We start from the raw sequence: 14,848 nt of genomic DNA on the forward strand, positions 1-14,848 counted from the left end.
GCCTTTCAGACATATTCTGCTTATTGAGACAAGGCGGTCTTGCACATGTAACCTCATTTTGTAATAGTGAATCCTGCTTGGATCATTCACGTAACAAGTCCCTCTAAATTCTGAGATCTAAGAATAAAGAACAATCTGGTGCTATATTATGGAAGTGCCCCGGGAGCACAACAGGCATTTGTGCCCGCTTTGTGTGCCCCTGTGGCACTTTGGTATTACAGAAGGGGCCGCAAACGCTTGTGCATACATATAGCACCAGTGCTATCATTGGAGGGAGTTCCCTCATTTGCATGAGGGCGTGGGCCCATGCAAATGAGGGAATCTTTTTGCCTCTGCTGTACTACCGACTTGGGCGCACAGGCAAAGAAGCCATCAGGAGTCACACCAACAGTGCACCACCTAAAAGGTGGCACTTTTATAATATGGCCCCTGGAGGGATGAAAAGGGGTGACATGGACCCCCTCGGACATTCTCTTCCAGGCTGGTGCAGGTGGGTGTAGTGACTCACTGCACCCGCCTGCAAGGGGATCTCTAATCCCTCTGAAAAAAAACAGACAGGGTGCATGGATGTCATTTAGGGGTCACCAGGGGTCACATCTGTGGCCCCTGGCTTGCTCTTTGCTACCCCTGGCACTGCCTTTGCGACCCCTGGCCTCAGAGGTGGCAAATTCAGTGCCAAGAACACAGTGACAGCTCGATACTCATGGGCGTCAGTTGGGGCTCCGCTCTCTTTGTTTTCTGTCAAATTTTTTATCACACTAATAGTGAATAATAGCATATTATTCACTATTAATGTAATAGAAATGGAGTACAATTATCTGGAATATGCCCTTCCATTGCAGATGAGGTAAGTAGAAAATGCTTTAGAATGCATGTTGTGTGGGTGCTTGCAGGTGAAAGTGTGTTTATGTGAGAGAGAGGGTAACAGGGGTGGTTTCTTCTCAAGGGCGGGAGAGCGTCGCCCCCTCCTCGCCCGCTGCGAGTTGCGCAGTGAAAAATAGAATGGCAATGAAATGGTTTCATTGCCTTTTTATTTTTCCCCCTCAGCTCGCAGCAGCTCAAAAACATGCTGGGTGTGTTCTCTGCTGCCGGCAAAAGAGGACTGGCTCTGCTTCGGGCAGCAAAGGACTGGAGCAGTGCCTGGCAGGGATGCTCCAAAGAGGGCATGTCACTTTGGCCGGCTGCTTTGCACTGGCCAAAGTGACATGCGCACTTTGAAGCTCTCCACTCAGCTGTCTAAGACAGCTGGGTTGAGACCATGCACAGGCCTCTAGGGCCTGAAGGAGCGTCCAGCCAGGATGCTCCATCCAATCCAGGCACTTCTTTTATGCTGGTTAACAGCATGAGAGCAGAGCCTGGATTGGTTAGGGCAGCTCCTCCGGCATCGGAGAGCAGAAGCACATGGAGGAGGACGTGCAGCATGTGAGAAAGTGCCTTTTTTATGGATTGTGTAATGTTTGTGTAATGCATGTGTGTAATGTTATGTACGTGTGTAGTGAATGTGTGTGTAATCCATGTATGTGTAGTGTTTGTGTTATAGTGTTATTTGGGCTTTAGGGCAGAGGGTTGGTTTATGTTGGGGTTTTTGAGAGAGGGGGTATTATTATTTTTGCAAAGTGGTGAGGCACTTCACTCGCCCACCACTTTAGAAAGGTACAAGCCGCCACTGGAGTGTAAGTGTGAATTTGTGCGCATGTGTACGTGTGAGTAAAAGTGGAGGTCAAAGGGGGTGTGATGTCACTTCCGCTACCCCTGGCATTTCATTGAATGGACGTCCATGGCAGGCTGTCCCCTGCACAGAGAAACATGTAGTAGCTTTTAAACAGGTGCTCTGTATTTCTCTTGAATGCGCTGCCCTGGGTGCAGCTCGAGTTCGTGGCTGCCCTGAGGGCAGCGCATTCTGCCTAATAGGGTGCATTTTCCCAGTTTGCTCCCGGTGCACCTGCTTTAAAGAAAGTGCGCCTTTTAGGTAACAAGGGCCCTTGTGTTGTATTCATCATTGGTGGCCTTGGGAATGAGAGGCCTGCAGGCGCCATGTTTCAGAAGTGGATTTTAGCTACTGCGTAACGTCATTTCTGTGTCATCTAATGTTTTAGTTAGTGCAACATTAGAATTCGATCCAGCCTTCACAGCCATTTTTGTCAGGGAGTATATTGCCTAACCAAGGCTCTATGAACCTCTTTTCTTTCACACTTTCCATTACAATAACTAAATGCATGGGGGCACCTTGCCTACAATAATATGGACACAACGTCTATTAAAATGCTTAAGAGGACGAGGATGAATGAAATAAGTGTTTATTAAGATATATTAAATCAGCAAACCAAAAATGTCACAATTTCAGCATCATAAGTACGGAGTATGTATTCTATTTTCTATTCATCCATTCGATTATGTTTTAGCTACGAAGAGGCCTATTTCCAAAGAGACATTTTTAACTAGTTCTGCTTTTTAGTAAAATAATTTTATATTTCACAACTTGTAGTTATTCCTTTACCATTATAAGTGTTGACTACAAATTTGAGATAAGCAAAAGGCGGCTCGCAAAAAAATTACTGTCTGAAGTTATCTCGCATGACATAGGTTTCTTGCAGTTATACATGTGTGCTTGTACCTGAAGTGCATGTCTGCATGTGTGACACTAGTGGCCTCATTACAAGTTTAGTGGTCGGACTGCCAGACTGCCATAGTGGCAGCTGCCAAAAGACCGATGTATTACGAGTTACAGAGGCAGGCCCACCAAAAGCCAGTCAAAAATCTGACCCTGCCAGGACTCTGGAGGGTGAGAAAGCCGGCCGACCAACAGCACTGCCAGCCCATCAACCAACACTGACCGTATAACAAGTCAAAAATCGTGATGGCGATCCCGCCATGGTGGTCTTTCAATGGTGGTGCAAACCGCGGTCGTCACCACAGTAATACACAACACCACATTGGCTGCATTTGAAAACAACGCAGCTGACACACATTCACACACTCGACACACCTACAAACCACACTATAAAACACACCCCTTCACACACCACAATCCTTTCCATCTCCACACCGATCACAAGCCAGAGCACTGCCTAGAAGCTTCACCAACCATAGATTAGGCACCCCTCTAACTTGCACTAAGCACATATCCCACACCCTCAACACACATCCACCACACATATATGCACTTATACACTCCAAATACTCCATGTCACCTCCTCATTACACAGCACCTAACCAGTAAATCTCGTTTTTAAGTTCATTTCCACCACCATGTCACCACAGAAAAATCCCTGTTTCACAGATAATGAGTTAAGAGTCATGGTGGATGAAATCATCAGAGTAGAGCCACAACTATTTGGAGCCCAAGTCCAGCAAACTACTACCGCTCGGGAAATGGAAATGTGACAATGGATAGGCAACAGAGTGAACTCTGTAGATAGCTACCCGCGCACAAGGGACGGCATCAAGAAGAGATGGAACGACCTCAGGGGGAAGGTTCGTACCATGGAGTCCAGGCACCAGCTTGCGGTCCTGAAGACTGGCGGCGGTCCCCCACCTCCTCCCCTACAACTTACATCATGGGAGGAGAAGGTCTTGGCCATCCTGCATCCGTAGGGCTTGACAGGAATACCTGGGGGAGTTGAGTCGGGTAAGTCACAACAACAAAAATTTCACCAAAATGCTTTATCATGCATGCTCACTGATCACCTCTTGCCACCTACTATGTCATCCCTCTCAACAGTCTAGTGTCCAGTTTTCCATAGACCCCTGTATGGCCTCCAACATATCAAGTAGATTCACCTGGGATAACAGCAGCTTTGTATAATGGGTGTTGTACAGGGATTGACTGCACTACAAGCCCCAGCAGGCACTGTTCCACTATCACTAAAACCAGAACAGTGTAGCCTAATAAAAATTGCCTTGTTTGTCTAATCCCCTTTGAAGGGTACCTACCTGATAGGATGACATCAGTATAGTGTGTGTGTGTAGTACAGGCACTGACAGGACTGCTAAGGCTAAGAGGCACTGGGACTCTCACTACGCTCAGCCACAACTCACAACTGTCTGCTCTTCTACTATGACCATTCTCCATCTAATCAACCATACAACTGTACTCCCCTGAGGGGATCACAACTGTATAGTGTGTGGGTATGACAGGCAATGACAGGAATGCAAAGGCCAGGAGGCACTGGGACTCTCACTACACTAAGCCACAACTGTGTGCTCTGCTACTATGACCATTCTCCATCTAATCAGCCATACAACTGTACTTACCTGACAGGAAAACATTTCTACAGTGTGTGGAATACATGGATTGAAATGGTTAATGTAGGAAGCTGGCCTGGTGTGTGGTGAGCACCTATTGTGTTATCACCTTATACCAGGTCCAGTTATCCCCTATTAGTGAGGTGTAGGCAGCGTCTAGAAAGCCAGGGCTCTCTACAGGTAGGTGTGGATGAGCAGCCAAGACTTATCTAAGAGACAAGCAACGCTTATGCAATACCACTGTAGTCACACAGCATTCACATTTCCCATGTTCGATCCATCCTCACAAGGTTGCAAGAAAACCATCTCTATGTAAAATTGGAGAAGTGTGCATTTGATGTGGAACGAGTTGAGTTCTTAGGATTCATTTTGTCACCAGAAGGAGTTAGTATGGATCCTGCCAAGATAAAGACAGTGCAACATTGGCCTTCTCCTTGCAATGTCAAAGAGATCCAGAGTTTCTTGGGGTTCGCTAATTTTTATCGAAGATTCATATCCAATTTTTCTCAAACAGTTACACCCATTACTCGATTGTTGAAGAAAGGAGTGAAGTTTGAGTGGACAAAAGAAGCTGAAAATGCTTTTAATTTTTTGAAGAATTTCTTCGTCTCAGCTCCAATCTTGCTCCACCCCAATCCAGATGAGCCATATTATGTGGAGGCAGATGCTTCAGATGTTGCCATAGGAGGTATCCTTTCCCAGCGTCATAAAGTTACAGGTCAATTACATCCAGTGGCCTATTACGAGAATTTTGGTGGCCAAAAATGAAAACTCAGATAAGACAATATGTGTCAACTTGTGACAAATGTCAAAGAGGGAAATCAAATAGAACAGCTTCACAAGGTCTGTTAAGACCTTTGCCCACTGCACCCCATGCCTGGCATACTGTTACTATGGATCTTATAGTGGACCTCCCTAGTAGCCAAGGTTTTAACACTATCCTAGTTTTTGTAGACACTTTCACTAAAATGGCGCATTTCATTCCTTTTAAAGAAATCCCTCGATCCCCACAGGTTGCACAGTTGTTTACACAACACATAGTACGCGCCCATGGTATCCCAAAAATTCTAGTTTCAGACAGGGGGTCCCAATTTGTTTCTCGCTTTTGGAAGGCCTTTAGTAAAAGATTAGGAATTGATTCTTGTTACTCTACCAGTTACCATCCTGAAACCGATGGGCAAACAGAGAGAGTGAATCAAGAGTTAGAACAGTATTTAAGACTCAATTTATTCAATAAAGAGAAGGAATGGTCCGAGTTGATGTGGGCAGCTGAATTTGCTTACAATAATGCTGTTCATTCCACCACTGGGTTCACCCCCTTTTATCTGAACCATGGTAGACATCCTAATGTAATGTTGGGTAAAGAAGATGATTCAGTGCCTGCAGTAGAAGAGATGGTGAGGGATTTGCAGACCACGTTAGTTAGGGCTAGAAAAAACATCATTCAAGCAAAAGACTCATATAAGACTCAGGCTGATAGAAAAAGAAGAGAGAGCCCCATTTATTCGAAAGGAGACAAAGTTTGGTTATCCACTCGTCATTTACGTCTCAAAGGAAATCCCAAATTTCAGCCACGATTTATAGGCCCATTCAAAGTTGACAAGATGATCAATCCAGTGGCAGTTAAATTGCAGTTGCCAGCTCATCTAAAGATACATCCTGTTTTCCATGTCTCCTTGTTAAAGAACAGTCCTCCAAATTTACGTCAAAACTCCCCTCCAATTCTTATCCAGATTAGCTCTGCAGAAGAGTATGAGGTCAATCAAATCTTAGATTCCAAAATCAGTAATGGCCAGCTTTATTATCTAATTGATTGGAAAGGTTATGGTCCAGAGGAACGATCCTGGGAGCCGCACGAGTATGTACATGCTTCAAGATTAGTGAGAAACTTTCATAGAACCTACCCAAGCAAACCTAAATTGGAGAACTGTTCCTTGAGGGGGAGTACTGTCATGACCACACAAACTTGCCAAGTCAAATCAGAGAAGTGCATGAGAAAAGCAAAGAGATATCCTCAGTGGAGACAGCAAAGCCCAAACTGGAAGAAGGTTTGCAGAGTAATCTTGCGATTATTTCAAAGGAAGAATCAAGAAGAGAAGATCCAAGATGGCCGCTGTGAGTCCTGAAGGTTAGTTACAGTTCTAGTCTTGCAATCGGTTGGTTGCTAGGTTACGGGCTCTCCAGCTGGAAGCCTTGCACTTCAACTGAGGTCTGACAGGAATCAGCTGTGTGGAGAGAGAGCGCGCTTCAGAACAGAAACTCCTGTGAGGTAAAATTACATTTGAAGATTATATTACAGAAAACTGATAAATATTGTCAAGGTTTATTCAAAGAGTTTGATAGTAGACCGTTCCCGTGGAAGTCGGCAAGGCTACAGAGTTAATGTATGAATTAACCTTATGTTTACAAGGTTCTTGTTTAAGATATTAAAGTCAAAGAAAAAACGAACTTTAAAAGAGCAAGCATCTACAAATGTCAAGGTTATAAACAAAGGCCAAGTTTAAAGGAGAAACGAACTGTTAACAAATAAGCATTTACAAATTCAATGGTAATAAACCAAAATAGAGTTTAAAAGAGAAACAAACTTAAATAAACAAGCATTTACAACTACAAGTTATCGACAGATGTCGAAGTAAGGAAGGAGAAACTAACTGTAATAAACAAGCATTTACAAATACAAGTTATCAACAAATGTCGAAGTAAGAAAGGAGAAACAAACTTTAATAAACAAGCATTTACAAATACAAGTATTGACAGAAGTCACAATAAGACAGGAGAAATTAAATAACATCAGCTGATTAGAAGAACACATTATCACCAACTATATATATATATATATATATATAATCATAAAACCAATCTCTAACAAAGGTTGAGAAGTTCTTCCATAATCAGTAAGAAGCATTTTTTTAAGAAGAGCTATCATTTATAGAGAGAAGCAAGGCTACAGAGAACTCAGGGTGAGTGAAGAAATAATAGAATTAAAGAGAATTAAGTGTTGAGAGTAGAAAGTAGAAAACTGATGTTGTATGTCCCTAGTAATTGCGACCGTGACTCTTGCAGGTGCTGTAGCCAATCTTAGATGTGAAGAGGCAGGCTGAGTACTGGCGTTCATCATCTCTGTGGCAGTCTCTCTACCATCCCATTCCCCTTTCCCCCTCCGGGGTACTCAGCACGAAGGATTAATATTTGTTGTGAGTAGCTCGGGTCGGGACTGAGGAGTTATCTTCTGCTTCTGAGGAAATCGAATTGAAGTATCCTGACAGAGGGCTGTGTGTCGCAGGGCAGGGTGCTGGGGCTGGGGCTACACAGAGCCTGAAGATCTCTTGGAGGAGATACCAACAAGCCTTGGTAGCTGCAAGAGATATGGTGCACGGGGTGCTGTCCTGCGTGGAGAGGCAAGGACTTACCGTCTCCAAAGTAGGACACCTGGCAGAGAGGACCAAGGGGACCACTTCAGACCACCACCTGTGATGCAGGATCTATGCATCTCTGGAGGAGGGGAGATCCACACAGCTGGTCGTCGTTGCAGTTGGTGCCTGCGGAGGTAGGGGAATGACTCCTTCACTCCAAGGGAGATTCCGTCTTGCTTCTCGTGCAGACTGAAGACTTGTCACCCTCAGAGGATGCACAGCCAGGGAAATGTTGCAGTTGCTGGAAGGAGCCATGGAAACAATGTTGCAAGCAGAGTCATCACTGTGGATGTAGATTGTTGGTTCCTGGAGGGTCCAGTTGCAGTTCCAGTGGCCAGAAGATGAAGTAAATGATACAGAGGACTCCTGCTGGAATCTTGCATGTCGAATCTAGAGACTCACCCAAGAGGGAGACCCTAAATAGCCCAGGAAGGGAGATTGGTCACCTAGCAGGGTGGCCACCTATTAGGAGGGGGCTGTGATGTCACCTGCTTGCCCTGGCCACTCAGATGCTCCCAGAGGCCTGTGCCCACCTTGGATTCAAGATGGCAGAATCAAGTGGCCACCTGAAGGAGCTCTGACAGGGAAGTGGTTACTCCCCTTTCCATTGTCCAGTTTCATGCCAGAGTGGGGACTTGAGGTCCCTGGACTGGTGCAGACCGGTTTATGCAAGGAGGGCACCAAATGTGTCCTTCAAAGAATACCAGTGGCTTGGCAAGGCTATCCCTCCCAAGCCATGTAACACCTGTTTCCAAAGGGGGAGGGTGATGCCTCCCTCTCCCAAAGGAAATCCTTTGTTCTGCCTTCCTGAGTTGGTCAAGCTGCAGGAGGGCAGAAACCTGTCTGTAGGATGGCAGCAGCGCGGGCTGCACAGAAACAAACCTGCAAACTGGTAGGAGCAAAGTTGGGGGTCCTCTAAGGAGCCCCCAGAGTGCATCGAATCATACAACAAATACTGGCAGCAGTATTGGGGTATAATTCCGACATGTTTGATACCAAACATGCCCAGGTTCAGATTTACCATTATGTAGCTGGACATAGGTAGTGACCTATGTCCAGTACACACATGAAATGGCGTCCCTACACATATGAAGTCCAAGAAAATGGAACTGGAGTTCGTAGGGGCACCTCTGCTCATGCAGGGGTGCCTTCACACACAGGTACCTGCATCCTGCCCTCTGGGCTAGGAGGACCTACCATAGGGGTGACTTACAGTGAGCTCGTGCAGTGAACTGAAATGAAAGGGTGCATACACCGTTTCATGCAGGCTGCAATGGCAGGCCTGCAGACACATTTTACATGGACTCCCATGAGTGGCATAATACATGATGCAGCTAATTGGTAACCCCTGGTGGTCCAATGCCCTTATTACCTGGGTACCAAATACTAGGGACTTATATTGGGGCACCAGTATGCCAAATGTGGGGTGTGTGAAGTACCAAGCAACCAAATTTAGAGGGGATAACACAGACACTGGGGTCATGGTTAGCAGGATCCCAGTGAACACAGTAAAAACATACTGAAAGCAGGCAAAAAGTGGGGACAACCATGCCAAAAAGAGGGTACTTTTCTACAGTTAGTACTCCTAGGAGGATCCCTTACTCATACGTCAAGCAACAGTACACTGTATACCTGCAAAACATACCTTTACCTGAAAACACACTCATGATGTGTACACACCTAGGAGAGTCTAATTGAAAAACTGCATGCAGTACAGGAAGTCACATGACTGCGGAGGCCAGGAGGCTCTGTCTACTAAATCCAGTTATCCAGTCCACTCTGCATATGGTCAATCATCCCTGTTGGTATACTTGTTATGAAATTCCACTCACCTCAAAGGACGGACTTTGGGAACTATGAGTTGTGTCAAGCGTAACGTCTGAAAAAAAACTCAAGGAGGACCAGGACATGAACTCCCAAACACCAGACCACTGTCCATATGACATTGGCCCCAAGTCCCTGAACCCACAATGAACATGATACACCTGGGAGGGACAAGGATACAGGTCATGGTACACCCTGTAATGCGGCAACACACCCAGATCCATCTAGAGCTGACACGCCAAGATGAAAATAGTGTAGACAGGAAGGACAGCTTATATTGTCTGGTAGGAACTTCCTACAGAGATCAAAGCACCTAAAATGTGTCTGCTGTATGGCATTGGCAGCAGTCACTTCCACAATGCACTTGACCACAGGATGACAACTATCACACATTATCCAAGCTCCTGACAATGCCTGCATGACAAACAAATAGCTTTCGAGATGACTCAAACAACATCCTGCCCAGCCAATGTCCTGTCGGCACTGCTGGCAAGACATGAGTCTGTTACCATCCCTCCAAAGGCTAAAGATTCCAGGCAGTCTGAGGCTAGGTCATTGAACAGGAATTGGTATGTGGCTACAATATCAGCTCAGTACAAATGACAAAATGTGAACCTGTCACATGAGGGAAATCAGCAAATACAATGTGAACATGGCCCTAGCCCATAGTCACTGTCAACTATTGGAGGTAGATGTCACAACACAACCACTAACATTATCTCTCCACATCAACAGGTTGTGCTGCCACTGCAACTGGGAATGCTATTACCAGCACCACAGAGGAGACTGCCACTACCCCCATGGATGAAACCCTCAGTGAAATGAACACTCCTAGACCACTGGACGTAAAGGACGGTTCTAGACCATCCAGCCAACCTGGGGAGATGACACCGGTCAGCCTCAGCCTGACCACATTGACTCCTCCCAGCCCCATGGACTCAACATCGCTGTCAGCAAGTCGCCTCCAGGCATGTGTCCCTACAACAGTCTCTTACATCTTGTGCCCCTAGTCCAGGTTCCTGAGTCACAACCTGCCAACGCTGACAATGTTGGACCTGGAACCAGTGGAATGGGGTAGGCTGCACCAGGGGCGCAGGCACGTGGGGGTAGGGTGCCTGGGATGGATGGTGTGGCCCAGCAGCAAGAGGCTGCTGGTGATGCCCCTGGCCAGGATGCCATCAGCCAGGTCTTGGGTGCCTACCAACTTTCCCAAGGCGTGATGGGCCTGGTGCTGAACAGACTCAGGGAAATCAAGGAGCTATAGAGGGATTTCCATCATCAGATGCGGGAATAGTGGCAGGCTAACAATTCCAACATGGCTTCTCTAACAAGGGTGCTGAGGGACAGGAACAGTATCATGAGCAGGGATAGGCAACAACATCACGCCCCTTCCTTTGGCGCATCCACTCCAGGCCCTCCTTTGATGCCAGCCACTGGAAGCAAGACCCTGCCAGGGGAAGGACCCGCCTCAGATACCCCTGCCTCTGCAGTTACTGAGTCCCCCGCAAGCGGGGATATCCAGCCAAGCATCCAGGAGGTGCGTGTGGCAAGACACCAACCACTGCCAGCAACTGACCACTTCCTATTATCACTCCTTTGTGTGCCACGGACTCACTCTGTTAACTGTTCCTCAATCACTTCCCATATTCCATGCTAGTAGGACACTAGACTCTGGACCCCAAATGTTATGGCCTCTACTTTATTGAGTGCATCCACCATGACTGATCTTTTCACCTTAAGTATTGTTTTTATCCAGTATCACTATTCCTTTTTGTAGAAATCTAAATAAACACCCCCATCACTAAAACACTGCCTACTACCTCTGTTTTTTATCTGTCTGGAATGTTGAATGCTAATCACATGTAATGTGCATGCTTAAGACTCTAGGAGCCAATGGATGGAGGGAGGTGTCTCAGGTAGTCTCATGCTGAGGATGACTAGCAACACAATGTCCCAGGTGTGTGGTCACATCAATCATTTTATTGTGCTGTATCGCACATAAGGTGTTAAGAATGTCTGTACAGTCATAGCCAAGAATGTCCCAACCATATGGAGTCAGGCCAGATATCCTAGTACTAACGTGTGCCAGACCATACCAAAAAGGGCCTGTAAGACATTGTCTTGTAGATTAGGCAAAGAGAGTATGGGGTTTTGCCTCCAGTTTGACCCTTATCACATACCTACACCAGGCCTGCCAACTTAACATACAACATGGCACAGACAGAGGGCACTACAACAGAGCCTGAGCCCAGCCCCTTCCCATAACAATGAGCGAGCACCTGGTGGAATGACACAAACCTGTTTCAGTGTTGTGACACAGGCACACTGGCCTGCAATGAGGAAACACATTGACAGCCACTAACAGGTCATACAGGATCAATGTTAACACAATATGACGGTAGAAGGAATGCATTGCACAGGATGACATATTACAAGGCCACATGATCACACATATGAGACCATTGGACCAATACACCACGGCAAAGAGGTCTATGGTGTAGCTCAAATTCCTGCCCTCCCACTGTCCAGGAAGCCTGGGCATAGGACTCATATACCCCTAATCTGTGACAAACAGTACCTGGATCAATCCACGTCTACTTCACATGTCAGACCAGCAACAGCCACCTGCCAATGACACAACTCTGAAATGCCCATCTGAGGATGGCAGGATGAAGAGACCTGGAAGGACTAAGGGGGTCATTCCAACCCTGGCGGTCGGTGTTAAAGCGGCAGCCAACCCGCCAACAGGCAGGCGGTAAAAAAAATGGAATTCTGACCCTGGCGGAAACCGCCAACAGAGACCGCCACTTTAACACTCCGACTGCCACAGCGGGACAAACAAACAGCGCGGCGGTGACCGCCAACAGACAGGCGGGAGACAATGTACCACCCACCCTATCACAACCCACCAATCCGCCACCTTTTCCGGGGCGGTAGCCCCGCCGATAAAAACACGGCGGAAACAGACATTACAAACGGAAAACGCTCACCTCTACACACTCCACGAGGAATCTGGACAGCATGGAACCCGAACTACACATCCTACCAGCTATTGTCTTCCTGCTCCTCTACCAGGAGCACGAACGCCGGCGCAGAAGACAACGGTGAGTACTGAACCTACGACACAGGGGAGGGGGGAGGCAAAAAATTACGGGGACACACATACGCGACACACCCACCCTCACCCTCACCCACAACTACATACACATCAATGCAGAGCAACAACTCAGAGTGACACCCCCAAACCCCCCGGAAGAATGCAAAGACAAAAAAAAACGATCATGAAATTTGAAGTATATTGTACGGCTAAGTTAAAAAATATATCAAACATCTATAACTATATATACATATGTAAATTGTCCAGTCCAAATTGGGTATCAGCCATTGTTCGTGGGCCAATGGGCCTAAACACATGGGCAAAGCCCACACAGGATACCCGGCTCCAATGGAGAGAACACTGCAGGGGCATCAGATAGCAAAACTACAGGCACCTCAGGGGGAAGGGAAGGGGGGGCACCTCAGCCAGATGAGTCCACGATGCCAGATCCACGAGGGGCCTCCATGGCCACTGTTCAATCCTGGGGAGTGCAAAGCCACAGTCTCTCAAGTCTCTACAGTGGGAGGGTTGCCCACTGTGCCATCCTGGGGAGTGCAAAGCCACAGTCTCACAAGTCTCTACAGTGGGTGGGTTGCCCACTGTGCCATCCTGGGGACTGCAAAGCCACAGTCTCACAAGTCTCTACAGTGGGTGGGTTGCCCACTGTGCCATCCTGGGGAGTGCAAAGCCACAGTCTCACAAGTCTCTACAGTGGTTGGATTGCCCACTGTGCCATCCTGGGGAGTGCAAAGCCACAGTCTCACAAGTGGATTACTGACTCCACTGGTTCTGGAGGAGGCATGGTGCCCAGAGTGCTTTGTGCAGCCCTGCCCGACACAGATGCGGGCCTGCCCCTTTTGCCAATGGGCCAGCGGTGCTTGAGACGGCGGTGCCCAGCGGAGCCGTGCTTGAGACGGCGGTGCCCAGCGGAGCGGTGCTTGAGATGAAGGGCCCAGCGGAGCGTGCTTGAGATGAAGGGCCCAGCGAAGCGGTGCTTGAGATGAAGGTCCCAGCGGAGCGGTGCTTGAGATGAATGGCCCAGCGGAGCGGTGCTTGAAATGAAGGGCCCAGCGGAGCAGTGCTTGAGATGAGTGGCCCAGCGGAGCGGTGCTTGAGATGAAGGGCCCAGCGGAGCGGTGCTTGAGATGAAGGGCCCAGCGGAGCGGTGCTTGAGATGAAGGGCCCAGCGGAGCAGTGCTTGAGATGAAGGGACCAGCGGAGCAGTGCTTGAGATGAAGGGCCCAGCGGAGCGGTGCAGAGACGGCGGGGCCCAGCTGAGCGGTGCTTGAGATGAAGGGCCCAGCGGAGCGGTGCTTGAGATGAAGGGCCCAGCGGAGCGGTGCTTGAGATGAAGGGCCCAGCGGAGCGGTGCTTGAGATGAAGGGCCCAGCGGAGCAGTGCTTGAGATGAAGGGCCCAGCGGAGCAGTGCTTGAGATGAAGGGCCCAGCGGAGCGGTGCAGAGACGGCGGGGCCCAGCGGAGCAGTGCTTGAGTTGTAGGGCCCTGTTCAGCGGTACTTGACTTGAAGGGCCCTGTTCAGCGGTTCTTGAGATGGCGGTGCCCTGTTCAGCGGTTCTTGACTTGAAGGGCCCTGTTCAGCGGTTCTTGACTTGAAGGGCCCTGTTCAGCGGTACTTGACTTGAAGGGCCCTGTTCAGCGGTTCTTGAAATGGCGGTGCCCTGTTCAGCAGTTCTTGACTTGAAGGGCCCTGTTCAGCGGTTCTTGAGATGGCGGTGCCCTGTTCAGCGGTTCTTGAGATGGCGGTGCCCTGTTCAGTGGTTCTTGAGATGGCGGTGCCCTGTTCAGCGGTTCTTGACTTGAAGGGCCCTGTTCAGCGGTTCTTGACTTGAAGGGCCCTGTTCAGTGGTTCTTGAGATGGCGGTGCCCTGTTCAGTGGTTCTTGACTTGAAGGGCCCTGTTCAGCGGTACTTGACTTGAAGGGCCCTGTTCAGCGGTTCTTTAGATGGCGGTGCCCTGTTCAGCGGTTCTTGACTTGAAGGGCCCTGTTCAGCGGTTCTTGAGATGGCGGTGCCCTGTTCAGTGGTTCTTGAGATGGCCGTGCCCTGTTCAGCGGTTCTTGACTTGAAGGGCCCTGTTCAGCGGTTCTTGACTTGAAGGGCCCTGTTCAGCAGTACTTGACTTGAAGGGCCCTGTTCAGCGGTTCTTGAGATGGCGGTGCCCTGTTCAGCGGTTCTTGAGATGGCAGTGCCCTGTTCAGCGGTTCTTGACTTGAAGGGCCCTGTTCAGCGGTACTTGACTTGAAGGGCCC

The sequence above is a fragment of the Pleurodeles waltl genome, chromosome 3_1 (genome assembly GCF_031143425.1).
Source record: "Pleurodeles waltl isolate 20211129_DDA chromosome 3_1, aPleWal1.hap1.20221129, whole genome shotgun sequence".
In the NCBI taxonomy this organism is placed as follows: Eukaryota; Metazoa; Chordata; class Amphibia; order Caudata; family Salamandridae; genus Pleurodeles; species Pleurodeles waltl.